Source organism: Protopterus annectens, chromosome 7.part0 (assembly GCF_019279795.1).
Source record: "Protopterus annectens isolate FY-2018-M chromosome 7.part0, PAN1.0, whole genome shotgun sequence".
Taxonomy (NCBI): Eukaryota; Metazoa; Chordata; order Ceratodontiformes; family Protopteridae; genus Protopterus; species Protopterus annectens.
This window is the reverse complement of record NC_056739.1, coordinates 1051121140-1051148692: the sequence shown is the minus strand read 5'-3', so window position 1 is coordinate 1051148692 and position 27553 is coordinate 1051121140. Positions and strand designations below refer to the sequence as shown.

The 27553-nt window shown below is 42.4% G+C and overlaps 1 protein-coding gene across 3 annotated transcripts in view; it reads right to left on the bottom strand.

Annotated features, from left to right (window-relative positions):
• FANCD2 (FA complementation group D2) overlaps positions 1 to 27553 on the bottom strand; it is a 1694389-nt gene that overhangs the window by 914423 nt on the left and 752413 nt on the right. The gene's annotated exons all lie outside the window — the stretch shown is intronic.

Sequence of the window (27553 nt, the reverse complement as noted above, 5' to 3'; positions counted from 1 at the left end):
TTTCCTTTGGAATTATACAGTTGGAAGTGCAGACCTATATCTTGGTTTGTGTTGCAGACAACAAGAAAATGTTTTATTCCTTTTGCTGAGCAGACTAGAAAGTTTAAGCATGTCAAATAAGTTTCCCACATTTGAAAAAAGCTATTTCATGCATTTGTAGAATTATTAACTGTTTTTTTTTCTCTCTAACAGCAAAGCGCCACAGCTGGAGATGGTCTGTCATGCAGGCAATTAATCAGGAAATGATTGAACTTTGAACACTATAATTAGTACTTAAAGGTGGAAATGGCAAGCATTTCAGTGAAAATACATGAAGTCTGACATGTTGAAGGGAATACTTTTTACAAGTAGATGCATTCCTATCAGAATTTAGCATGTCTCTGTAAAATGCAAATGTGCACAATCTAGTTTATTTAAGGGTAGCCAGGGCACTTTTTGTAAGGCTAAGAATTAGTTAATGGTTTTGTAAGGCTAAGAATTAGTTAATGGAGATCATGCAAGTTATTTTTTTATATCCCGGGCATTAAACAGGGATGAGAGAAAAAAAGACGGTATTGGTGCAAGTGGAAACAGACTTTAACATGCTCCCAGCTTGATTAAACCCAACTTTAGAACAGGTAAAGCTTGTGGGTGTAGTTGTCAATTTGAGGCAACTGCCTCTACATGGAGGTGTAGCTTTCCTTTTGGGAAAGTGCACATAATTGAGTGCATTTACTGGGAGTTAAAAGGGGCTGGGGTTAAAAATGAGAAGGTACATATTTTTTTTTGTTTCCTTTTTTAGTTTACATTGAAGGAAACTTTTAAGAAAAATGTGATATAGGTTTCACAGATAAGAGAAGCTGCTACATATGACAGCCTGCTGAACATAAATGTGTGCATGTAAGTTACAAGTTATAATATATATTTAAAGAATACTGTAATGAAAACTATGTGAACGTAATAGCCTCTTATTAGAAAGACTACCTTTACCAATTACATCATGGAGGATACACAACACTGTATACATGGACAAAAAGCAAAGTTTTTGAATTATATTAAGAAGTGTAAGGTGTAAATAATGTTACAGGAGATACTCTTAGATAAAGATGAGTGTGTGGATTTGGCAAAGAAAGTTTCAGAATGGATATTTAGCAGAGTATCAGGGACAAAGGAAAAAATACTAATACCGATTGTGAAGGGGGCTTCAATGACAAAAGCGGCGGAAAAAAAAAGACACTGGTAGATTTGTGGCAATAACAGCCTGCTGGCAGGGAAGGAGTGTTACAATGGCATGCGTTCATACTACACTTACAATTACTATTAAGGAGCTTAAGAGAATTATTAGAGACATAATTATCTGTCAGAAGGGATTATTATTCATGGATGGAACTAGAACCTGATCTGAAATCATGAGGGTTTATCAAGGAGACCTAGAAGGTGAAATATAACAAATGAAGGTATATTTCTGAAGAAATATACAAGAATATTTGGAAGAGAATATGACCACATACTAGCAGGAACCCAAGCAGAGTTTACATATTATTACCGAAGGTACAATAACTGAGTCAGACAGTACAGAAATCATATTGAGTCAGACAGTACAGAAATCATATTTTATAGGAGCATGGGTCTTTAATTGAAAGCTTTAAGACACATCCAATAATTACTTCAGATCATTCACCAATAAAGACTAAGATAATGATGCAATGTTTCCATTTAAAAGTGGCACACTGACACCTTGCTACTTATCTGTTAAATGGAAAGGAATTCAAAGAATGGGTAGTGGAAACTATTAACATTTCTTCAGAAGGGATAGCTAGGATCAGGATACAAAGAAAATGAAATTCAATATATTGCAGAAACAAGAATCTAAATGGCAATGCTCAGATCTGTTCTGAGCTACAACAGAATGGCATTAAATATACTGATCCCTAGGATATTGCCAATATCCTGGCAGATCGATTTAGTGCCAACTTTACCCCACTCTCACCCCCTGAATGGCCCATCTCAATACCAAAAGATTGCCAAATTCCGGTAATCACGGCCACACAGGTAGAAACCGCACTATCCAATGCTAAGAATACAGCATCCATGGGACCAGATGACATCCCAGGCTGTGCACTAGAACTACAAAATGAACTGGCACCTCACCTAAGTGTCATGTTTAATCACAGCCTCACCTCAGGCTTTGTGCCCACTGAGTGGTGCACAGCTACATTTATCCCACTCCACAAGGGGGGATCCACCTTGGATCCCGGGAACTACCGTCCCATCAGTCTTTCGAGCCTGATCTGCAAGGGCATGGAATGCATTATCATGGAACTTATAAACAAAGACATTGGCAACCTTCAAACACTGGACCCCACCCAGTTTGGGTTCGTGAAGGGCCGATCTTGTCTCCTGAACCCGATTGACTTCTTCGAATCAGTCTCCAGAGCCGTGGACGAGGGTAAGGCGATCCACACAGCCTATCTGGACCTCGCCAAGGCCTTCAACACCACCCCCCACTCTGGAATCATAGGCAAACTTACTAAGCTGGGTATAAATCCCTACATCACTCGATGGGTTGCCAACTGGCTTGCTGACAGAACCCAGACTGTAAAAGTAGCCGACTCCAAATCCAGCTCCAGACAAGTGACAAGTGGAGTACCTCATGGTTCAGTCCTGGGACCACTCTTGTTTGGCATCTACTTCTCTGAAGTACAGGCCAACACTAAGGGACTCTGGCTAACAAAGTTCGCAGATGACTGCAAACTGGGAGCCATTATCGAATCCCCAAATGATGTGGATATTCTACAAAAGGGCCTTACAGAAACAGATGCCTGGTGCCAGAGCCATGGGCTCAAGCTTAATGCCAAGAAATGTACAGTTATCCCCTGTGGAAAAAAAACATGTACCCATGAATTAGCACATAGGTGGCAGTACACTAAACATCGAAAGTGTGATGAGACATAGGGACACAGGTGGACAGTGGTCTCACCTTCGATAACCACATTGCCACAACAGTCAGGAAATCCTTCTATGTAGCACACCTCATCACTAAGGGCTTTTCATCCAGAAAAACGGAGGTCATTGTCCCACTTACTCATCCCTCATTAGACCCATTATAGAGTATAATGCCCCGTTTGGTATGTACCTCACAAGACATCTGCAACTGCTGGAAAGGCCACAGAAATACCTCACTAAAAGAATCACAAGCCTAAAGCAGATGCCATATGCTGAACATCTAAAAAAAACTCCAGCTATACTCTGTGGCATATCGTCTACACAGAGGCGATCTCTGCTTAACATACAAGGCCATGTCAAACCCTGAGCTGTTGGACATGCTCCACTTAAAGAAATCCCAATCCCTCAGAGCCACACACTGCAGGGATCTAAACCTCGTCATCACAATAAACAAAACATGCTGGAGGGATAGGTTCCTGACCCCCCCCATACTCTGGAATAGACTGCCCATACATGTCAAGCAGAGCGCCTCCTTGGCCCTCTTCAAAAGGAACCTTGATGACTGGATGGGAGATAGGAAATTCACCCCGGGGATCATGTCAGTCGCCCTGCTAGACAGGGGTCCAGGGAAGTAAATATTGTGAGAAGAAATATCCAGGGAATTTTTATGGCTAGGCTAGTATAGGCCCTAGGGCCAATACCCTAGTACCAACCTACGAACCTATGAAAGAGAAATGGAAAATAAGTAATATAAATTGTTTAGAAGAGGTTATCAAAGGTTAAAATACTGCACACACAGGGAAATCTTATAGAACAAGAAGAGGACCAATTGTGAAGTGATAAAGAGAAACTAAGAGTATTTGTATAATATACTTGAGTTTAGAACAGTTGCTGTAAAGCAAGTACTTCTGATAACTCAAGAGCACAAAAACTATTAGAATGACTTATGGATAAAAAAAAGGTGTCTGTGACAAGAAAAATAACCAGAGGCCCTACAGGGCTATTTGACTTTCACAAAGCAAGTGAAAAGGTAAAAAAAAAAAAGACAAATGGAAATATTTATAGAAGACTTAACTATGCCAATATTATAGGAAAATGAGACCTAATAATTAATATCCAAGGCAGGAAGAGATAACACAAATGCTGATGTACAATTAATCAACAGGGAAGTGTTCAGCAAAAGATGGTATTCTTGTGGAAGTGTGAAAGTTAGGTGGGAAGAAAATGATAAAGCAAAAGGATTCAAGTCAGACAGGTAACTGGCTATACATGTTCTGGAAGTGCCTGGTACAAGAGAAATTTAAAACTTAAAACTCACGTAGATGAGCTGCCAGAGGCTCAAATGAGAATAGCTGCACCTAAACATCAGAGATTTTAAATAAATGGCTTTAATGGATTCAGTTTATAGATCAAGATGTAGGAAGACTATGGGCGATAGGAGTAAACAGCGATGTTGCTACAACTCAATCTAGCTAGTCCCATGTATTAACTTATGAAGAAGGCCACTTAAACTTGGCTCACCTTTCATTCTGGGTGATTCTGTGTTTCACCATAATATTGGTTAATTTTAGGACAGTTTTTAGTGAAGTTTGACTTTTGCAAATAGATATGTAGGCTGTTAAATGAGATTTTGACATTATTCATTAAAATGGTGTTATGTTTCCACATGTTAATTTTGTTTTCAATGTATACACTGGATAGGAAGTTGTTACTTGGTCTCTGTCTGTAAACAAATTCAATAAACTTTTAAATATTAAACTAGCAATTTATTAAAGCAGAAAGTATAATTATGCAAAATCTTAACATAACAGTAGATGTCCTTCTCATCATTGTTGCAGTATTTATAACCTAAGAGATCTCCTGTCAAGGATAGCCCAACATCCAGACAGTATAAAAAGCCTTTAGAACTTATAGGCGTTGTACATTACATGTACATTCCTCACACAAGGCATAGGGCATAAAGGTGACGTAGACACTCAGAACTGGAAAAGCCCCAGGAGGAAAAGAATGTCTTTAGGGACAAGGGAAAACATGTGCATCCAGAAGGAGATGAGAAAAGCTCCTCGGTCAGGAAGGCAAGAGCAAACATGCTAGAACAGAGGGGGCAGGATGGAGGGAATGAATACTGCTACAGTGAACAGAAGGACATCTACTTTTATGGTAAGATTTTACACAAGTGTACTATGGTCTTTCATATCACTGTTGCAGTATTCGTAACTGAAGGGACAGTACAAAAGCTCAAGAGGAAGCCTGGGAGAAGGATGGCACAGAAGAGCCTTCCAGAAATGCATGCAAGATAGCCCTGATAAAGCTAGCTCTGCCTCTGGAAATAACATCTAACTTGCAATATTTAGTGAAAGAATGAAACAGGACCAATTAGAAGCCTCGGTGCTAGAACTGGTATCCTGCCCCTTGAAAAAAACACTAGAGGAGGCAACAACCTTGGTAAAATGAGACTTTGATGAAGAAAGATATTTACCATGAAAAGAATAACAAAAAGAAATGGCCTTAGAAATCCAGGAATAGATGATTTGCTTAGAAATAGCCAAATTCAAAGGCCTGGGATGAAAAGAAACAACAAGCTGCTCTAATTTGCAAATAACTTTAGATTTATCCAAATAATATCTGAGCTGTTTATGCAAATCTAAGGTGTGAAGAACCTTTTCACTGGCAGATTGTGGAGAAGAAAAAAGGAAGGCAGCTGAACATATCAATTAAGGGACAACTCATTGACCACATTGAGCATAAAAGAAGGGTTAGTATGAAGAGATCCTGTCTGTGGAAAACTAACAAAGGAGGAACAGCCATGAGAGCCTAAGTTCAGCCATTTGACTGAATTGAGAGCCAAAGGAAGAACAGTCTTCCAAGAACAATGTTGTAAGGAAGCTGAAAAAGCAGGTTCAAAAGGAGCACAAGTCAATTTTATAAGTACAAATCTGAGGTCCCAGAAAGGCAAAACAGTCTTCCTGAGAGGCCTGATATGGAGGATGCCTTTAAAAAAATGCTTGATCTCAAATCTAGAGATCACAGGAGAAGTCAAAGGCAAACAAGCAGCAATTGCAGACAGGTGAGCCATAAATGAAGAATATGCTAACCCTAGCATGAAGCAGAACACACAAGTAAGAAAGAACCAGAGGAACCTCTACAGACAGGCAAATCCAGATGGTGAGAGAGGGATCAGAAAGAAAATCTTTTCCATTTACAGATATATGATTTTCTGGTGGTGGGTTTCCTGGCCTCATGCAGACCCTGAAGCATGTCCTCAGAAAAGAGGTGCCTGAAAGGGATCAAAACCCTATCACCTACAACATCAGTTAAAGAGTAGGCAAGTGAGGATGGATAAGAGACTCCTTGTTCAGTGTGAGACGACTCACCCTGTTGGGTAACTTGTGGTGATTGCTCCTGGCCAAGTGAGAAACAAGTGGGAATCAATGCTGTCTGGGCCAAAAGGGAGTCATCAGCAAGATTACTGGTGAGTTTTGACGGATCTTGTGCAAGACTCACAGGTTCAGAAACAACAAGGTAACAAAGGAAGGGGAGGGAAGATGTACAGAAACATCCCCTTCCACGGAAAAGACAGGGTGCTCACTTTCCAAGCCAGAAGATGTGGGTCTCTGTAACAGAATAGAGGAAGCTATCTGATCAGTGTACACATAAAAATCTCTACCTGAGGAATATTCCACCGATGGACAATGTTGAGGAACACATCTCTGTGAAGCATCCATTCGTGAGCTTTTGTGCTGGACCTTCTCAAAGAGACTGCCACTAAATTGTGTTTCGAGGGAATGTAAACTGCCTGAAAAATCACTTAATACTGGACAGCTTAGCATTGCAGGGGAATACAAATGTTAAGATAACAAGCAAAAATGGAGAATCAAAGTAAAGAACAAGGTTCCTTGGCATCTTACATCCTTCCAAAAGAGTGGCTAAGAAGAGGTTGTTGGGATGGCAGTTGAGGAAGAATGAAAATGGACAACAGAGACAGAATGTTATGGTGAGTACATAACATTTATCTGCTTACATCAATTTTTATTCATTCCTCAACTCTTGGGACAGAATCCACAGCTATCTAAACCCTGGAAAGACTCTACGGAAGGATATTCCCAAGTACCATTGAACTAAATGTTGCTCTTTCCCTAGAGACCAAATCTAGTTTGTTATGAGCAATAAAAGTATGAGAAATTACCCAAGTTGCTGCTGCACAAACATCATCTAGAGAAGCTCTGGATAAAAAAGCTGAAGTAACCATTTTAGATCATGTACAATGTGCTCTTGGTGATTTGGGTAAAGACGTGCCATATGTATTATGAACAAAGGCAACACAATCAACCAACCATTTAGCTAATGTTACTTTAGAGACTGATTTGCCCAATTTTGAATCCGAAAAATGTACAAACAGTTGTTCGGTTTTCTAAAATCTTTCATTCTGTGCAAGTAAAAAGGTATTTGTCTGTGAATGTCTGAAGGTGTAACATACATTCTCCTTTATCTGAACAAATTGGAAAGAGGACTGGTAGGTTGACAGTTTGAGTCAAATTAGATTCTGACACCACCTCAGGAAGAAAGGAAGGACTGGTTCTTAAGGATACGCTATCTTTATGAAAAAATCAAGTAAGCGGCTTAAAAGACAAGATCTGCAATTCAGAAACCTTTTGGCAGGGGTAAATGCTACTAAAAATATAGTTTTCTATGTTAAGCTGAAGATTCTAATGGGGACTGGGTTAGAGCTTGCAATACTACATTTAAATCCCAAGGGGGTGGGTAGGATTTTAATAGCAGGCCTAAGGAAAACTGTTCCTCTTAGAAAGGCTAGACAAACTTTGGATGATGCTAATGAATTATTTATTCCAATATGAAATGTGGAGATGGTAGCTAACTGGACTTTAACGGCAGAAGAACTAGCTCTTTCACTGAAGATTGATGCTAGAAATTCCAAAACTTTAGAGATAGGAGCAGAAAAGGGATATAATCAATTCTGTTGTGCTCAAAATATAAATCTTTTCCATTTACTTTTGCAAAGTATTCTGGTGGAAGCTTTGTGAGATCGTAAAATAATATGATGGACTAGGGAGGAGAGGCTAGGCTGTCTAGCAATCCGTGGAAGTGGAGAAACCATGCAGTCAATTTCAGAGCCAGAAGGTCTGGATGAATCGAGTCTGTCGGATGAGACAGAAGGTCAGGAGTTGAATCCAGGATCCAAGGGGGGGTGAAGAAAGGGAAACCAAATCTGACTAGGTCAATAATGATTACTGTGTTCTTATGCTTTCTGAAGAAATTTGGGGATGAGGGGTATCGGGGGGGGGGGGGGGTCTAATTTCAATGAACGAAATTACGTTTCTACGAAATGTAATTTCGCGACCCCTGTTTCCCAAAAGTGCATTTTTTCAAAAATGCACTTTCGCGGAAAAGAAACTAAGTGAAAACAAAACAAAACAAAACAAAAAACACACACGCAAAAACACTAACACAACACTAACCACATTTATGCAGGGGACACCCCCGCTAATTATATATTCTCACTCCGAGATCGCACTATAGTGGGGAAAAGGGAATATTCCCTTTTCCTCACTGTGTCGCAATCTAAGCAACAACCTCCGTTGCTGTTCGATTAATTGCTTTTTCACGAAAGTACATTTTCGAAAAAATGCACTTTCGCGCAAAAGGGGTCGCTGAATTACAATTCATAGAAACGTAAATTCAATGGGTCGAGGTAGACCCATCAGGGGATATAAGCATAAAGGAGACTGATGGGCCAATCATGAAGTAGAGCATCTCTCAGTGACACCACGATTGGGGGGATGAGGGCAAAGAACCTGTTACACTTGTTGAGAGGGGATTCAAAAAGGTTGCAGCACGATTGACCCCATCAACGGAAAATCCCCTCTGCCACTTTCATGTTGAGAGATCATTCATGAGGCATTAGAATAGATCTGCTTAACTTGTCTGCAATCATGTTTAGCTTCCCCAGAATGTGCATTGCTATCAGAAATCAACTGGATGAAATTGCCCATTGATACATTCTTAAAGCTTCTTGCCACAAGGGTAAGATCTAGTTTCCCCGGTTTGTTGATGTACCAGACCACTGACAAACTGTCTGTTTGAATCTTAATAGTCTCGGTGGGGAGAGATTCGTGGAAAGCCTGCAATGTTAAGGGGACAGTTCTCATCTCCAGGATATTGATATGCATGTTAGCCTCTTCAGGGGAACCATGTGCCTTGGACTGTCCTTCCTAGGAAGTGCTCCCCAACCATATTTGGATGGCATCCATGGTCACTATGGCCTTGGGTTGGGGAACAACAAAGGAACTACCTTCACACACTTCACTTGTCTTGAATGTATCCACCATAGGAGATATTTTCTGCAAGCCTGAGCATTCTTTATCTGACTGGACAGAGGGTGGTAAAGAATGGACCATTAAGTAGCCAATGTCCACTGATGTACTCTCATATAGTACCACGACAATGGTGCTAGGATGATTGCCACCGACATGCGGCCTAAAACCTGAAGGATTAATCAAGCTGAGACAGAAGAGTTTTGGATGATTTTCCTGGAACTAAATATTCTGAACTCTTGCCAGAGGACTACATGTTGTTTGCGTGATCATGTTGAAAGCACCACCAATGAATTCTAATATCGGAGTTGGTTCCAGATGAGATTTTTGTAATTGATTGAAATACTAGAAGGGACCATATTTAGAGTACATAATCTCTGGCTTGTATCAGTTGATGTCTGGTCAGAGCAGTAATGAGACAGCCATCTAGATACAGAAACACTCGGAATACTTGCAGCCTCAAGTGAGCTGTCACTAATGCCATACACTTGGATAACATGCTGGTGGACTGTGGTGAGACCAAAGAGCATTACTCTGAACTGGTAAAGACTTGATGCCATCCTTAAGCGCAGATATCCCCTGGAGTATCTGTTCATTTTGATATGATAGCATGCATCCTGAAGATCTGCTGAGCACATGCAATAATCCTGATGCAGAAAAGGCAGAATAGACTGAACCGTGACCATCTGGAACTTGTATATTGAACTGACTGACCTAGTCTCCTGTTTTCTTTGGTATTAAAATGAATCTAGAGTAAGTTCTGGGCTTTTTCTGGTCAAGGGGGTCACTTGGATGACTTTTTCTAGCAGCTTGTTTATTTCTGGTGTTGCTGCTTCCCTCTGACTGGGAGGAACATTGGGGATGTTTTTTGAAACCAGAGGAGGTGGATGCAAAAATGGTATGATATAACCTCTGAATATAAGTCTCTGCACCCACGTATCCTTTGTAATTTGTAACCAGGCTCTCTGGTTCAGGGACAAATGACCCCTGACCGCCTCCAGAGATGGACAGTTGGGCCTCCATTCAGGAGAGCTGATAGGATCCATCAGAGAAGGAATTTCTCGATCCTTAGTTCTGCTGCAAGGGTGGCGTGTTCCATTAGAGTCCTCCTCCCTCCGTCTTTGGGGGAATTATCCCCACGTAGATCTTGGAAGGGACCCTGGGATTTCCTGAACCACATCTTCCAACCTCCTCATTGATTCCTAGAAAAATTTGTTGTGGAGTTGAAAAACTTATTTAACTTATAAAAACTTATGCCCACCGCAGACAGGGTTTTACCTTCCTGCTCATAGCTGGACAGTGCTTCATTCACCTTGGGGCCAAACAGGGAACTTCCGTCAAAGGAATCATTGAGAAAGGAAGCTCTGAAGGGTTCTGGCAAGGTCACACAAGTGCATACAGGCATGCTTCCTAATGGAAATACCTGAACCCGCCACCTGTGAGGTACCTTCTGCTGCATGAGAGACGAGCCTCATAGATGAATTGGAAATGGAGTGAAGAATAGCCAACTGCGAGGCAACAGAGCTCTCTGTCTTGAAGGATATGCTCCCAGAGAGGGAGTTGGTAAGTTCTTTAATCAAATCCCTCTGGAGTCTAATGAAATGTGCCAGATGGTTAAGTGATTGAAGGGCAAAGGTCACTGAAGCATAAAACACGCTTCCCAAATCTGTCCAACGCCCTAGACTTCCTGTTAGGAGGGAGGACAGAAGAACTTTGTTCTGATATCTCCTTCTTGGTGGCTGCTGCTATGACCATGGTATTAATGGTACTCCTTTGCTCCAGTGGATTCTGTTTTTACGTGGTACCAGGATCTTGTCTGCTCTCTTGGGTATTGGTTCAATAGTATCAGGCTCCTTCCACGCCCACTGAGAGACCAAATCAATCAGCTCATCTGCAGGCTGTCACCCAGGAGGTAGACGGGTCAACACCAGAAGCCTCCTGGAATAACAACTCCTCTTAGGAAGGGTTGTGGAGAGACCAACCACCCCTTTTGCTTAAAAGTTCCAGAATGTCTCCAAATGAGATGTCGAGTGGTAATCTTGGGGACCCTACCCCTTCATCAAAGTCAGTATCTTCAGTAACTGACTCTTAAGGAGAGTCTAGCTTCCTCCTTTTGAACTTTCTCTTTCTGGAAACTTATTTGGTACGATGTTCTGGAGAAGAATTCAGTATACCCTGAATGGTATCTTAGTGGCTAGCTTCGGCTGACTGTCCCTGTGGTAAGGAAGATTGAGGCTCAAGACTCAGAGATGAATGGGTTAGGGTGGTCAGAGTTGAAGAAGGTGGAGAAATTTGAGGTCTAGGGATAGAGAAAGCTCTCACCACTACCTTGAATGCTGAATGCCTTGGAGAAAAGGAAAAAGATGGCTCTCAAAACACATGCTTAAGGGCCGCAAGCTCGCTCCTCCACGAAGGCAGGGCACTCAAAGAGGAAGTCAGAGCTGAGCTGTGTAATGCCGAAACTCCAAGGGGAAGAGACGGCTCTAGCAGCTTCAGAGTTGTCTCCAGCACCTCGGATCAGGCACCAGTGCTATGACTCAGAGTCATCCAGCTCTGAGGCACTCAGAGCCGGTACATTCAGAGATGTCATCGGAGTTGAAGATACTAGTATCTTCGGATCCGATGTGGACGACTCTGTAACCTTCAGATCTGACAACTCTGATACCACAAGTTAGGATGGAGAAGAGTTGGGGTGGTTACTAACTTAGGTCTCTGGACCCGACTGGGTCGGAGCCAGGAGAACTCCATTTGAATCTGCATTGAGAGGAACTTCATGATCATCCTGTCCACGTCGGCTTCAATTAAACTTTTCTGTGGAGGAGGGCCTTGAATAGTGGTGTCTCAGAAAACGCTCCAAGAAGGAAGATGGCAGCCTAGACGTGATAGGATCCAGACCCAAGAGTGGTGATCGGATCCCAAGGGGAATTTTCTTTTTGAATCTCTGGATTGAAAGATTTAGATATTTTCACTGGAATTCCATACTCGGAACTGAGGAAGAGCTCTGGAGAACATTTTATAAAGTCTTTCTTCTCAGACTTCTCAAGGGGATGACCCCCAGAAGGTGCTGGTGAAGCAGAAGATTTAGAGGGCAGCAAGTGTCTCAGAATAAGATTACTTTTGCAGTCTATGACAGCCCTAGGGTTCAAACCCTTACAAATTTCATAGTTTGCATTGAGCTGTGATGTACCTAGGCAACTGATGCATTTAGAATGTGCGTCTGACAGTGGAATTTTGTGACCACAGACCGAACATTTCTTGAAACTCAAGGGTTTCTCTGACATTTTAAATAAAGGTAAAAGATACAGAAACTACAAAAATAACCAACAACCAAAAGGGCAAAAAGCCGTAGAATAAAGATAAAGATTTTTTTAACTAAATAACCATACAGAAATTTACCAAGTATGGTAAGGATAGGAGTACCCAAAGGTACAATAAGAACTAGCAATAAAGGTAACTTAAAGAAAGGTACACAAGTACTTCAAAGGAAAAAGGGAGAAAACACTACAAAGATTAGGAAATATAAAAAGAGATATAAAATATGTATACAAAGTATACGTTGATAAAAAGCTATCAAATTCACTGTAATTCCAGAAAAAAATGTACTGACTCAAGAGCCAAAACAGCGACAATCCCTGAACTCTAAGACAGCAAATGAGATCTGGGGTATGTTAGACACGAGGGCATTATGGGAAAGGGAAGAGCTTGAGAGCTTTCAGTGATCCATGAGCTAGTAGAAGTGGCTGAGTAAGATCCGAGGATCGGTTCTGAACCCAACAGTTGAGGAAGCATGAAAACTAACATCATCAGACAGATTTTTATTACTCAAAGAAGCATCCAATAGTTAGGCTTTAAAATCATCAGGCAAAGCATGAAGACAAAATAAAAGAGTAACGTTTCATACCTGAACCAAAGATAGCAGCCCTGCAGGAGGCATCAGCTGCATTGTAGAAGCATTTAATACACTGGTGAGCAACTTGAGAAGTAGAACCCAGCAGGTAAAGGGCAGAAGCCTTCCCTTTGAGTCAGGAAGGTCAGAAACCACTTTGTAAACCTGAGAAAAGAAGTTCCAAAACATATCTGCTCATATGAGTCTGGTAGTTGATGGTTCAAAAGGATAAAGTGGCAGCAGTGTAAACCTTTTTGCCAAGCCCCTCCATAGTCCTACTCTCCTTATCTGAAGGTTGCAACTTGGTAGAAGGCAACAGCTTGGAGGGCTTAACAGAAGAGATAGACACTACAGAAGGATCAGCAGAAGGGAATTTATAAAGCACTTTACACTCATCAGGCACTTTGCAAAATCTATCAAGTTTCTTGGGTGCTGAAGGCGGAGAATCAGGGGCCACAGAAGGTGCTGAATAGATATTTAGGAGGGCAGCAAGAGCACAGAGAACAGCCAGTGGCTTACTATACTCCATCTGGAGGAGCTCATAGTAAGTTTTCTGAATGTCACAGACTTGAGAACAATCCCACTTAAAAAAACACCATTATGCAGGCAACAGTATCCCCAAAGTAGAGTTCCTCCAAAGGGGAATCTGGACTGATAGAATCCTCTTCCTCTGAACCATAGTTCAAGGGAGAAGGATTTTGAGAAGAATAAGCCAGAGATTCTAGCCCAGAATCCAGATCCTCATCTGAAGAATCTAGCTCCCTGGGGCTTTTAAGAGGAGTGAAAGACAAGGGAGAGGCAGGCAGACACCCCTTGAGGAAGCGTTAAGGCCATCAAAGCACTGAATAACTTAAAATCCTGCCATTCATGTCAGGGATCCTTAACTACAGGAGAAATATGCTGTTTTGTTTTCTATGGGACGTCTGCACAAAACACCCTTGGGGGTCAGACCCCTGGCGACATTCAGTAAGCATAGTAGGAATCACCACCCTAAGATCTGCAGAATCCCTCTCAGTCCCTCGGATAATCAGCCAAGGTTTCCTCTCAATGTCAGGATAAGACATTTGTAAAGACTCTGAGGATGTGCAAGAAGTCAGAAACATGCCATCCTGTGATGGGGATGAGACGGGAATCAGAGGCCCACTGGATGATTTTCTGGGCCTTCACTAGCCTCGAGACAGATATCATGGAATAGCCGTATCAGACTTAAGTTTCTTGGCTTTTTTCTTACCAGATGTCTGACCCTCAGGATGAGAAGATTCACCATAGCACCTTGAACCAGCAGCTTAAGATGCTGGTTTTTGAAACCAATAAATAAAGAGGACACATGACTCTGAAGGGTCTTAGGGATAAAAACCTGCAGGTAGAACATTGCTTATGGTCATGGAAAGCCCCAAAACAGAAAAGACACTGGTCATGATGGTCTTTATGTGGAATCTGCCTCCCACACTGACATTTCCCCATTCTGGATGACATGAACCCAACACCACTAAATAAAAAAATGGAAAGATAAGAAGAAACCCCAACAGGGCACTTATCTGAAACCTGGCTGAGTGACCAGCACAGCACAAGAACGTTCAAATGTGGCAAAGAAGTTCAGAGTATGTGGGTTCACGTCACCTTTTCATGCCCTATGCCTTGCGTGGGGAGAGCATGTGTGACATACGATACCTGTAAGTTCTAAAAGCTTTGGTATACTGGCCGGATGTTGGGCTATCGTTGACAGGAGATCCCTTAGGTTATGAATATGCAACAGTGTGTTATGCAAGGACATTTGGGGTTATAGCTGCAAAAGCACAAACTCACTCATTCATTTACGCCATTCATTCATCTATTTATTTGATAACTTTGTAAACGTTCTCCAAAGGAAAATTTTCAGCCATGACTCGGCAGAGGAAAGTTACTAAAAGTGCTTCCCTGATTTACATGAAATACTATATTGTCTGAGGGCTAAAGGAGATAGAATGCCCCTCGTCCCCTGACTTCCTGTTGATTAGAACTTTCTCTCTTTCGCTTGCACAGTCAGTCCATTCATTTCCTCAAAAGACAGCCAAGACAGGTTATGATTGAGCCAGACAGGCATTAGTGAGGCTCTAGTAGGATGAGCTCTAATGGTCACTGGAATTAGTTTTCCATGGTAGGAGCAGCAAAAAATAATGCAATTGTAAATCCATTTAGAGATGATTGGCTTATTCACAGTCTCCTTTTCTTACCCTCTGCAAAAGAGACTAGGAGGTGGTCTTTCCTGTTAGGTAATTTGGTTCTGGCAAATAGAACCTCATTTGTCTGTGAATAGCCAGTATGAAGGCTAATTTCCGCATTGTTTTGTGGGTTTGGAGAAAAAAGCTAGAAAAGTGAATGGCCTGACTGAATGAAAGCTCTGATAAACATCTTAGGAATAAAGGATGGATAGGTCCTGAGAGTTATCCTGTCTTTATAAAAGATCATGAATGACTCGTTATATGAATGCTTTCACTTTAGAGATATGTCTAGCTAACTTCAAGGCTAGTAAAAGTGTTTTTTTTTCCAGGTGAGCATCATTACTGAAGCAGAGGCATCAGGCTCAGAGAGAGGCTTCTCTCAAAAATAGACCAAGCCCTCTGAAAATAAATGCCTGTTGTGGATTAAGAACACAACGTCCAGCTTGTAGGGTTCAATGTTAAGAGATCTATGTGAATTACAGGCTCCTTTGCTCTGTGAATAAGGGTCTGGCAAAGAGAGACAAAAGACTGATTTTCCCACTGCTGGCAGGTAGTAAACCAGAAGGACGATTATGATCTTTGACCCAACTTCCCAAACTTTCTGAAGTGCTCTGCAGATAAGGAGTAATGGAGGGAAAACATAAAAAAAAATTAAAGTCTTGTGCAGCAGAAGGTGTCCATCTTCCTCGCCCCTTTCTGGGGGTTCTGGTGTAGAGCTGTTTCATTTGTCTTTCCTGGATGGATGTAAACAAGTTCTCTGGCATACCCCACAGATATAACAGAGCAAGAGATATTTCTTTCTGGCATCCATTCATTTGGCTCTAGAAGGGTTCTGCTCAGGTCATTTGTCAGGAAGCTCTGTTGTCCTGGAATGCTAGAGGCTATGGGAATTAGCTGCAGCACTTGAGCCAGATCCCAGAGTTCCATAGCTAGCCTGTATAAGAGGTAGGCATGGGCCCTCCCATGACTGTATTGCCTGTATGAATTTTTAAGGGACTTGGTCTTCTAGTGTTTTTGAAAGGTTTTGCATCTACAATGACTGCCTTCATTTATTTTACGTTTATGTGTTGTTTTGCCTGTTGTTTTGCCATACCCTTGTCCCAAGTTCCTTGTACTCTTAGATTTGCTAAGTAAGCACCCCATAATAGGTCTAACTGTCTTCAGGTCATAATTTTGCAGGGCCTCCTTTTTTTTTTGAGATGCTCTGGTCTCACTATAAAATATCCATATTTAAACAGTCAGGAGAGGGATACACATCTCTAGAGGTTACTGGTGCTTGGACCAGCAATTTCTTTTAGAAACCATTATACTTTCCTGATGTAGTTTTGCCAGGGAAACCAAAAAAATGCAAGATGTCACATGTCCCAGAAGCCTGAGCAAGTCTCTGGCTGAAGTGGCTTCCTGGCTATATATCTTTTTGGAAGTAAGTTTTTTAATGTGCAGATCTTGTCCTATGGCAAAAGGCTTTCTGTTGGAACGATTTTACCACTTTCCAGAGGAAGGTAACCCGTTTGACATAGCAGAGGTGGGATTTTTTGAATACTGAGGTTAAGTCCTACCTTCGGAAAACATTCCTCAGTGATCTGCATTGTTCTATGGAGTGCCTCAATAGATGCTGCTTGAACAGACAGACAGACATCCAAGTAAGAGTAAATGTGGACCCCCTTATTCCTGCAAAAGGCAATGATAGATGATAGACATTTAGTGAAAACTCTGGGTGCAGTAGCTAAATCAAGTCATAAGGCACACAACTAGAAGTGGGAACCACTCTACTATGATGTATAGGACACTCCTGTGTTTCTGTGCATCTGGAATCTGAAGGTAGGATTTCTTTAAGTCCAGGGTTACCATCCATGCCAACGGCATAAGGAGAGGTAGGAGAGGTAGTAGTAGTTTGTGTAAAATAAGCATCTTGAACTTGGGGATCATGAGAAATGTATTCAGTCCAGAAAAGTCCAAAATGGATCTCCATATCCCTCTTTCCTGACAGCAAGGAAGACTTTGTAAGTATGTCCACCTGTTTAGGTGACACTGGCTAAATGAATCATTACTACAAAAACTTTTGAGTCTGATTAAGCACGAAATACATTTTTTTGCTTGTGAACCGGTGAAATCCCTAAGAATAGAGTAATCCTTCAGAGTTGTAACGAATAGTCTTTCCTGGTGGTTTGACATACCCATTTGTCTTGCACGATATATTGCCAAGCACTACAAAAGAGGGAAAGCCTCCTCCTTATGTTCTGAGGGGGTACTGGAGGTTGCGAAGGGACTTTTAGAATGGGAAGGTGCTTGGAATAGTAGTAGCTGCTCTCTATTGGCTCCTGGGTGTTTGGATCCTCCAGATCTAGTCTGGGAGTCATGTTGCCACCTTATCTCCGAGCGGTTTGGGTTTGTCTTGATAAGAAGGAACAGGCCAAGATATGGCAGGATGTTTTCTATTATATCTAAATGGTGGGGAAAGGTAGAGTTCTTTGACAGAAGTCATTGCCTTCTCCTTTGTATCCACTTCTGGAATACTTTCACTGCAGGGGGTCCAAAGAAGAACTCCGTGTTCAAGGATGCATTGAGGAGTGCTGCTTTAACATACCCTGAGAGGCATAGAGAAAGATCTGAATTCAGGCAGGCTCTGACATCTTCTGTAATTGCTCTGAGCCTGTAAGAACTCTCAACTCTCAGGTGACAGACTCATTCATTTTATTGTAGTGTGCCTCCCAGAAAAAAAAACTCAGGAAGCTGAGAACAAGGTGCCTTTAGAATCTGAGCTGAGGTATTGGTGTGAAGGAAGAAGCCCTTCATAAGCGAATTCCTCTTTAGCAGAATCATAGGAACCAGAGTCCCTCTGCGGGTAGGGGTGGTGGTGTCCCTTCTCCCAGAGGAAGTTCCTGCCTTAGGATCTTCTTCCAGGAAAAGCTGCTTAGAGTTAATAAAATTCATGAACTGCTGATCAAGTCTGACAAGGTCCTGTGATGTGACCTGTGTCGAAGGGCTGCTTAAGGGACCTGCGTTTGTTTGCTAGCTGAGAGTAAGGCCTCATAATGCAGACAGGTAACCATTGACCAAACCCCTGAAGGAGTTTTCCTACTAGTATAGTCAGAGAGATTATGTTCTCATGCTCTTGAAAGGAGGGAGATGCATTGGATGCCAGAGTCTGCAGAGTGACCCTGGACCTGACCAATGCACACCTGGTTCCAGCTCACAAGGTCACAGAAGAGGCCGACAACATGGAACCCTCCTTAGGGGTTATAGGTTCATAGGTAGGTACTAGGCTATCGGCCCTAGGGCCTATACAAGCCCAGCCAAAAAGGTACCCTGGCATTTGCCACCCAAGAAAATTATTTTCCTGTGCCACTGTCGAGCAGAGCCACAGAGGTGATCCCCGGGGTGAATTTCCTATTTCCCATCCAATTATCAAGATTTTTCTTGAAGACTGCTAATGAGGAGCTTTGTTTGATATAGATGGGTAGTTTATTCCAGAGTATGGGAAGTCTCTGGGGCAGGAATCTATCCCTCCGGCATGTTCTGTTTATTATGGTGACAAGGTTTAGGTCCTTAGAGCGTGTAGCTCGGAGGGATTGGGATTTCTTTAAGTGGAGCATGTCCAACAGCTCTGGGTTTGACATAGCTCTGTATGTTAGGCAGAGATCACCTCTGAGTAGGCGATATAAAACGGAGTAAAGCTGGAGTTTTTTGAGACGGTCTGCGAAGGGCATCTGTTTGAGGCCAGTAATCGTCTTTGTGAGGTATTTCTGCGGCTTCTCCAGTTGTTGTAGATGTCTTGTGAGGTACATACCAAAAGGGCGTTTGTACTCTATAATGGGTCTAATGAGTGATGAGTAGAGGGGAACAATGACCTCTTTTTCTGGATGAGAAACCTTTTGTGATGAGGTGTGCCACGTAGAAGGATTTCCTGACTACTGTGGTGATGTGATCATCAAAGGAGAGACTACTGTCCACCTGTGTCCCAAGGTCTCTTATCACACTTTTGGTGTTAAGTATACTACCACCTATGTTGTAGTTCATGGGTACAGAGTTTTTACCAAAGGGGATGACAATGCACTTTTTGGCATTGAGCTTGAGGCCATGGCTTTGACACCAGGCATCTGTCTCAGTGAGGCCCTTTTGTAGGATGTCCACATTGTTAGGAGTTTCGATTATGGCTCCTAGTTTGCAGTCATCTGCGAACTTCGTTAGCCAAAGACCTTCTGTGTTAGCCTGTATTTCAGAGAAGTAGATACCAAACAGGAGAGAACCCAGGACTGAACCCTGTGGTACTCCACTTGTCACTGGTCTGAAGTCGGATTTGGAGTCTGCTACTTTCACAGTGTGGGTTCTGTCAGTGAGCCAGTTGGCAACCCATCTTGTGACATAGGGATTTATACCTAGTTTAGTGAGTTTATCTATAAGTCCAGAGTGGGGGATGGTGTCGAAAGCCTTGGCAAGATCTAGATAGGCTGTGTGAACCACCTTACCCTTGTCTACGGCTTTGGTGACTGCTTCAAAGAAGTCTATCAGGTTTAGGAGACATAATCTGCCTTTTACAATCCCGAACTGGGTGGGATCCAGAGTTTGGAGATTACCAATGTCTTTATTTATAAGTTCCATGATGATACGTTCCATGGCCTTGCAGACCAGGCTCTTCAGGCTAATGGGGCTGTAGTTCCCGGGGTCCATGGTGGCTCCCCACTTGTGGAGTGGGATAACCGTTGCTATGTGCCATTCAGCAGGCACAAAGCCTGAGGTGAGGCTATGACTGAACATGGTACTTAGGTGGGGTGCCAGTTCGTTCTGTAGTTTGTGTAGAACGCAGCCTGGGATGTTGTCTGGTCCCATGGATGCTGCGTTCTTGGCTTTGGAGCGTGTGGTTTTTACCTATGCAGCCGTGATTACAGGAACTTTGCATTCTTCCGGTATAGAGATGGGCTCTTTAGGGGGTGAGAGGGGGGTAAAGTTAGCACTGAACCTATCTGCCAGGATGTTGGCAATATCAGTTGGGACTGTATATTTAGTGCCATTGTGCTGCAACTCAGAGCAGATCTGAGTGTTGCCAGTGAAATTCTTGACATAGCTATAGAATGCTTTGTGGTTGTCTTTAGAATCTGTGGCGATTTTGTTTTCGTAACTAGCTTTGGAGGATTTTATCAGGGATTGCAGCTTCTTACTGAGGCTGACCAGGGAGCTCATCCACTCATGGGATTTTACTCTCTTTTGCAAGAGTTTCTTCCTTCTGTTGTACAGTTTGTTCATGGCAGGGGACCACCAGATCGGCTTCCTTTTTTGGAGGATAGCGTCTTGGTTCTATTTGGGATAGCACGATCCATGCACTGATGTAAGTGCTTACAAAGTGCAATTGTGTAGGATTCAGTAGTCGTAACTGTATTGTCCATCTGCATGGGTGTCATGAAGTTCACCACTTCTGTCTTAAGAAGCATGAAGTTGGCTTTGGAGAAAGTTTTTACCATGGTTTCCTTAATTGGGGGGTGGAGGCAGGATGTGGATATCTAGGGTAATTAGCTTATGGTCGGATTGGACCAATGAGGCGTTGACTTCAGGTGTGGAACACCGGTTACTCATATTGGTAATGACTAGATCTAGGATATTGTTGCACCTGGTGGGGGTGTGGAAAATTTGATCCAGGGCACTGGAGTTTATGAATTCCAGAAAGCGTTGAGCGAAGGAGTTGGTACATGAGTAGTTATCCCAGTTAATGGTGGGGTAGTTGAAATCGCCCATTATTAGGGTGTTACATCAGAGGTCTTTGGCCTAACGGTTGCTGAAGTAGAGGGCTGCAAACATGCCTCATCACCATCAGCAACTACAAGATGGTGTGCAGAGTTAGACACTACTAGGGTGCCTTCGGCCTTTCTAACCTCCTTTTCCTTCAGGCACTTCTCCTTGCACTTCTTAGGGATGTCAGCCTGGGGACTGGTGGATGACAAAGCATCCCCAGGCCTAGCAGCACCTTCGGATAAGTATTGTTAAAGGGAATTGGCCTTTCATCTAATACCTCATCTTATTTAAAAAAAATCCACAAAACTGACAACTAGAGATACCATATTCTGGGCCCAAGCGAAAAAAAATAGGAGTGGAAGTCCTTGTTTGGAATTTACTTTCTAGGAATGAGGCAATTAACCTTCACTGTCATCAATTAAAATCAGTTAAAGGAATAACCAGTATAAGGAGGGTTACCCATTAAGGCTTAACAGAAGGACCAATAACGTTATTGACAGCATTCTCCACTCGTCAACTTGGCAAGAAACAGCTGCAGATAGCAGAGACCAATTAGTTCTTTGTAGAGTGGTATCTGTCAGTAGGAGGAGAGTGAAATGCTCTGGTATCTGTGCTGACCACTAACTCCTGCAGGCAGGAATTCCCAAAACTTAGTACTGCAACAGTGACTATGAAGAACATAAGGTGATACTAACTGGTTATTTAGAAAAGCTGTTACTATATTTCTCAGTATACTTTAGTTTTCAAAGAAAGGAGTTTTATAAAGCATGTTTTTTTAAACTAGTCTAGCAACAGTTTAATTTCTGCACAATATTTTACAGTTATTTTTGTGGCAGATGGATTCTGCTTCTTTTACTGTTGTCCTTGCATCCTGTTCAAGACTGATGCCAAAGGCCAGAGATTACTTTTTTTTTTTCTAATGACACAACATTTTATCACAAGTAACAGCAATTATTTTGTTTCTTTGGCAAGTCAGTGCCACCTATGAGCTCTGACACTTAAATACATTAAGGAGTAGATCTGGATTTGCATGGGCAGCAGAAAAGTGGATACAGGACACGAAAACAATACTGACATCATACACATTATATAAAGCTGCACAGCTGATTTTTGTGAGAAGATCCACAAGAACACGATCTTTCTCAACGGAAGGAATAACCCTCAACTAGTTCCGGAGATCGTGTTTTGTATTTCACAGATCATGGAGTAGAAATGGCAACAGTCACCACTTGGGTTTGGCAGTAAGAACAGGGAAATACACATGTTCATAAGGATGGTGAGAATGAGATCAGAAAAATGTCACTATGACTACTGTCATATAACTGTGATGAAGTGGATATGAACTGTATTAGTCCACATGTGGGAAAATCTGGACACGTTTTTATGAAGGTGAGACAGTCAACTGAGTTTTAAACTGGCAAATAAAATGAGAAAGTTGTCTTTGTTGCTACAGTCTGCTGTAGAATCCAAGTACATTTGGGAAGCATTTGTTTTATTGTTTCTATCGTACATAATAAAAAACTAATTTAAGCATTATCCAATTCCCTTGAGTCAGTTGATCTAAACATAACTTTAGCAAGTATGAACTCATCAACATTATGTCACTTTAACCAATTAAAATACTGAATAGGCAGTAGTTCAAAAGGAGGTGCAATGCATCTTCCAAACCCTTTTTTTCGCTCCCCGCAACTATCTCCTGAATAAAGTATAATTCTAGTACTGTAAAATCTCAAATAGTTGTAATTTCCTCTTCACTGAGATCTTGCAATTTTGAAGTTGTCAAAATTAAGCACAGGCTGTGTGGAGCTGTAAAACAACCTTATCTTCTTTCAAAAACAAGTATATTCTTCAGTCTGTGTATGTTTTGTGCCATACACTGCCTGCATTTTTTATGCATGCTGTATTCTACTACAAAATTCATTGCTGTTCTTAAATTTGTTAAGCTCAGGTATGACGAAATATCCCATGATAAAGTCAGCTTTGACATCTTCAAGTAAACCCATTTACTAACTTGGAAAACAGAAAGAAGATAACAAGCAAGCTGATTTGCACAGTCCTATTAGGGTTTGAAATTCCAGAAAAATTGGTATATGCAGAGCAGGCTATGTAGAAGGACCCAAGGAAACAAATATAAACTACGTTTGGACTCACAGAGGAATTTTTTGGTGGGAGAATGTGTGCATCCGGGTTCAGCTCTGAGAGCTCTGCTGTTCATTTTGGGGGGTGGACTATATTAGCAAACAGCTGCTATTTACAGACAATTATAAACAGACTATTAACAACAGTAGGAGAATAGAATGCAAGACTGAAGGCACATGGGATGAAACTGAGTACAAGCAAGATGGTTGTCGTGGCAGCAAATGGAGGAAATCAGAAGAAGCTGAAAAATTAGACAGAAGGGAAAATAGTGGAACAGTTTAACAGCTTCAAGTATCTGGGAGGAGAAGGGAAGTATGAACGATGAAGTTAAAGCTAAAATCAGAGGGACTGCAACCAACTGGCACAGAGCATCAGAAGCAGTACATGAGAGAAGAATGCCAAAGAAACTGAAAAGTAAGGTACACAAAGCAGTGGTGTAAGCAGTACTACTGTATGGTACAGAAACCTGGGCAGTGAAGGCAGAGCATATGAGAAGGCTAAAGGTGATAGTAAAGAAGTGGCCAAGATAGGCGGTAGGGTGCAAACTGTGAGGCAGATGAAATGAGGAACTCAGTGCAGAAGCCAAAGTAGCTCCAAATGCAAAGAAGGTCAAACAATACAGATTATGGTGGTTTGGGCACATGTGCAGGAAAGAAGGCAACCTAGTGAAGAAACTTTGGAAGTCACAGGATGAAGGAATAAAGGAAACAAGGGTGTCTAGCAAAGAGATGGACAGAGTGCAACAGTCAGGCGTCACCAACAAAGTTGGTATGAGACTTGCAATGAGTCAAGAAAGATGGCAATAGTTGCACAACACCCCACCTCATGCAAATAATGGGAAAATGTGGGGTTGATGATGACGGCTGTAACAAGAAGGATGCAGCTTGCAAAGCTGTATAGTTGGAGCATTAGAGGAAGATTAAGAAATAAATGATGCATCTTTATAGAGGAAAGTGTTGTACACAGGAGTGGAAAGATTACGCAATAAGCTACCATATATTCTTTTTACAGACTCTATGGTTTGATTCAGTTTGGAAGTGCAAAATTTCAGCAACTCATAAACAGACCAAAGCTCCCAGCTCACTTCTGAAGAGTGGTACTTATGCTCAGTGAGTTTCGGATGGTAAATAAAAAGTAACAACAACATAAATAAACCAGCAATAAAAGTGTGGCAAGCCTGCATTGTGCACAATAATATCATAGAAGGGGTAACTGATATTTGATGGCAAAGCACACACAATGAATAGGGGCAGAGAATTGAGATTTCAGCACAGAGGCTCAAATGGTGGGAGGCAAGAAGTTCCACAACTGGAAAGCACAGTGAGATAGGGTCTTAGAATCATTATTTGTCCAAGTCAGAAAACTGCAGTGTGTCTATACAATGCTAGGACAAAAGATGAATAGCAAAGAAAAAGAATTAGTCATTACAGTAAACATGGGGGCAACACAGGCTGGTAGAAAATTACACATGTATGTCAGGCAGAGCTTGGCCTGGGTAAAGTGACAGATTTGCAACCAGTTCAGCAGCACAGAGGAACACAGCTCTGACTGCAACCAAAGTTTGAATAGTGAGCTCTTGTGTCAAAAAATCTGGTCATGGAAAGATTGGAGTAAGAAGTTGATGTTGGTTTGTCTATCCCAGGTGAGGGCAATAGATCAAGTCTTATAGGTTCATAGGTGTGTACTAGGCTAATGGCCCTGGAGCCTTTACCATCCTAGCCCATAGAAGTGCCCTGGCATTATGCCGCACAACATTAGTTCCCAGCGCCTCTATCAAGTAGAGCCACTGGAGTGACCTCAAGGGTAAACTTTCTATTTCCCATCCACTCATCAAGATTTCTCTTGAACAGGGCCAAGTGAGGTGCTCTGCTTGACATGTATGGGAAGTCTATTCCAGAGCATGGGCAGTCTCTGGGTTATGAGCCTGTCCCTCCAGCATAATCTGTTGAATGTGGTAATGAGGTTGAGGCCTCTGGAGCGTGTGGTGCAGAGGGATTGGGATTTCTTTATCTGCAGCATTTCTAACACAGCTGGGTAGACATGGCTTTGTAAGTCAAGCAGAGATTGCCTCTTAGTAGAGAAGAGACAGAGAATAGCCGGAGTTTTGTGAGTCTGTCTGTGCAGGACATGTGTTTAAGGCCTAGGATCCTCTTCGTGAGATACTTTTGTGGCCTTTCCAGCTGTTGCCTGTGTCTAGTGAGGTACATGCCAAATGGGTCATTATACTCTATGATGGGCCTAATGAGGGAAGAGTAGAGAGAGATGATGACCTTTTTCTTCCTGGATGCAAAACCCTTGGTAATGAGATGTGCCACATAGAAGGACTTTCTGACCACAGTGGCAATATGGTGGTCGAAGGAGAGGTTGCTGTCAACCTGTGTCCCCAGATCTCTTATATATATAATGCCTTCAGTGTTCAGTGGGCTCCCCATCGATGTGGTAATTAGTGGGAACTGAGTTTTTCCTAAAGGGGATGACGACACATTTTTTGGCATTAAGCTTAAGGCCATGGTTTCGACACCAGTCATTGGTCTCAGTGAGGCCTTTCTGTAGGATGTCTACATCACATGGGGAGTTAATAATGCCTCCCAGCTTGCAGTCGTCTGTGAACTTGGTCAGGCAGAGTCCCTCCATGTTTGCCTAGACTGCTGAGAAGTAGATGCCAAACAGGAGAGGATCCAGGATCGATCCCTGTGGGACTCCACTCGTGACTGGTCAGCAGTCTGACTTGGAGTCTGTTACTTTCACACTGTGGGTTCTATCTGTGAGCCACTTTGCAATCTACCTAGTGATATAGGGGTTGATGCCTTGTTTGGTGAGTTTATCAATAATTCCTGAGTGGGCGGCCATGGTGGTGCAGCGGTTAGCGTTGCCGCCTCACAGCAAGAGGTTCTCTGGTACGATTCTCGGCTGGGGTGCCTTCTGTGCGGAGTCTGCATGTCCTCCTTGTGGTCGTGTGGGTTTCCTCCGGGTGCTCCAGTTTCCTCCCACATCCCAAAGACATGCAGTAGGTGGATTGTACACTCCAAATTGGCCCTAGGTGTGAGTGTGTGCATGTGTGTGCCTTCTGTGGAAGGTTGGGCACCGGGCTGGCAACTCGACACAGTAAAACTTCACTGCCAATCATGAGCGGACAGATGATCTGCTGGGAAAAGCCGAAAGAAGAAGAAGATCAATAATTCCTGAGTGGGGAATGGTATCAAAGGCCTTGGCCAGATCAAGATAGGCTGTACAAACTGCCTTGCCCTCATCCACAGCTCTGGTGACTGACTCAAAGAAGTCAACCAGGTTGAGCAGACATGATCAACCTTTCAGAAAACCAAATTGTGTGGGATCTAGAATTTGGAGATTCCCTTCATCCTTGTTAATTAAGTCCATGATGATGTGCTCCATAGCATTACATATCAGACTAGTCAGGCTAATGGGGCAATAATTCCCCAGGGTCTGTAGTTGCTCTCCCTTTATGGAGAGGGATGACTGTAGCAGTGCACCATTTGGTAGGGATAAAGCCTGAGATGAGGCTGTGATTGAACAGGGATCCCAGATGTGGTGCCAGTTCACTTTGTAATTCATGTAGAACACATCCAGGGATATTGTTGGGTCCCATGGAAGCTGTACACTTGGCCTTGGACAATGCAGCTGTAACCTGTGCTGCAGTAATGCTGAGTGCCTGGCATTCCTCCATAATTGTGATTGGTTCAGGAGAGGGGTAAAGTTGGCAATGAATCTGTTGGCCAGTATGTTGGCAATATCTGTTGGCTCAGTATAGGCGGTACCATTGTGCAGTAACTCAGAGCAAACCCAGGTATTGCCGTGGAGATTCTTGATATAACTATAGAAGGCTTTGTGGTAGTTTTTAGTGTCTGCCATGATTCTGCCTTCATAGCTGGCTTTAGAGGTTTTGATGAGGGAGCTCAACTTTTTGTTGAGGCTAATAAGGGATTTCACCTTTTTCTGCAACAGTTTCTTCCTTCTGTTGTAGAGTTTATTAATGGCAGGGGACCATCAGCTTGGCTTCCTGTTTTGGAGGAGTGCATCTTGGTTCTCAATGATGACCTCTCTTGGTTGGCTCTTGCCTTTTGAGAAAACAAATGGACTGACTGTGCGGGAAACAGATAGAAAAAGTGTTCTGATAATCAACAGGAAGTCAGGCAGTGGAGTGGCAATCTATCTCCTTCTGCCCTCAACCAATATAGTATTTAATGTAAATCAGGGAAGCACTTTTCTTACCAAAACATGCACTACTCTCGAGCCATGCACACACTGGGCTTGCTGACTACCAAGAAGAGAGGATCAGACAGCAACCGAAAATTCCAGCCTAACATGGATAATTGCTGCTAACC